At 43.0% G+C, this 1,569-nt stretch overlaps 1 protein-coding gene across 1 annotated transcript in view; it reads left to right on the top strand.

Annotated features, from left to right (window-relative positions):
- LOC106525510 (protein NLRC3) overlaps positions 1–1,569 on the top strand; it is a 13,977-nt gene that overhangs the window by 3,121 nt on the left and 9,287 nt on the right. The window lies entirely within an intron of this gene.

Genomic DNA, 1,569 nt, shown 5'->3' with positions numbered 1-1,569 from the left:
ATGATATATTGATCATAACCTCTAATAGAAGATTAAATGGAAAAAACATATAGAACATATTGTCCTATTCACTTAAAGAAAATAGAAACAAACTTTAAAATGACTTTCTTCTTATAAGTGTAAAAGCAAAATCAAAGACAAAAAATAGAAATGTTTATTTCACCAGGGTTACCCCTACAACTGCAATGGAAACACTCTTCGCATCATGGGAGTCATGTGATCAACAACCGGCTGTTTCTACTGGCGAAAAAGATGACGATGAAGATAACAGGAAGTAGAAATAGTAGTAATATCACAGAAGTAGTATAAAATGGTAAACTCACTAAGTACAATTTCCCAGAACACAGCATACGTAGCCACTCCCAAGTAGGGACTTGTCTCTGGAAAGCCTCGATAAAAGACGCCGACGTCTCCTCTGATGATGAGTGCTAGTGTCGCGGTAGCAACATGCTATGTATTTACATCCATCGCTGTCATGTTTATGACTTATGCTACGTTCACACCGAACTCGTTTTGAGCTGCAGAAGTGGCCGGTTTACATGCAAAGTCTGTGGAGGACACGCCTCTAGGGGTCATACGTTGCGTCACGTACGTTTTGGGCAGCGCGCAAGATGGCGGAAGCATTTTCCATGCATGCAGTGCTGCGGAAGCCTCCGCCGCCCGAGCCACCACCAGAGTTCAAATAGCTGAACTTTTCGCCGTTCAACACGTCTCCCACTGAAAACCGAAACAGACGGACTGGAGATCTTTACCTGAAATCGACCGTGTGCAGTTGGATTTTCTGGCAGGATATGTCAGCACCGATGTGGATCAGCTGTTCGGGACAAAAAAAAAGTTTGTGAGCTGGCAGCTTCTGGAGTGACGAAACTAACCAAACAAATCACTTCTAAATCATCTAGTGAGTTAATTATCTGCTGTGCGCAACGTTCACTTGCTTTTTAGTAAATATATCAAAGCCATTTTCTTTTATTTTATTTTATCGTTATTCACCCGCCAAGGTGACATTCCTCCCACACCCAGCTGCAGCCGCTGTTGCTGCTTCTCGTTCTGGTCTGAACACCAGTGCGTTCTTTGGTCTGAACATAGTGCGTCCAACTTGAGGCGTTTTGCGCTTTTTGGCCGCTCAAAATGCATTCGGTGTGAACGTAGCATTACCATGAGAACAAACGTATTCACGCGTGACTTTAATGGCATTTCTTACTTAAAGGAAACACTGCAGTTGCGAAACTGTTTTCGACATTAACAGAATATCGACAAAGTTTTGCGCACGTTTACAATGGAAACACAGCTACTGAGGTCCTCCATCCACATGACAGAGGGGAATACAAAAATGACTCAGCCTGCAACTGAAAATATGGATGGAGGACCTCAGTTTAGCTTGTTTGTCAAGCTAGCGCTGAGCCAATATGTAAAAGGCAATATATTGTCAGCGCTAGCATGAAGGCTAAAAGGCTAAGCTGAGGTTCTTCTTCCATAAAGCAGCTCTGTTGTCCTCCATCCATATTTTCAGTTCCAGGCTGAGTCATTTCTACCTTCTCCTCTCTGTCAACGCTCTCTGGTTTCATTTAA

This window comes from Austrofundulus limnaeus, unplaced genomic scaffold (assembly GCF_001266775.1).
Source record: "Austrofundulus limnaeus strain Quisiro unplaced genomic scaffold, Austrofundulus_limnaeus-1.0 Scaffold230, whole genome shotgun sequence".
Classification (NCBI taxonomy): Eukaryota; Metazoa; Chordata; class Actinopteri; order Cyprinodontiformes; family Rivulidae; genus Austrofundulus; species Austrofundulus limnaeus.
The sequence above is the reverse complement of the archived record's forward strand: the minus strand, read 5'-3'. Positions and strand labels throughout refer to the sequence as shown.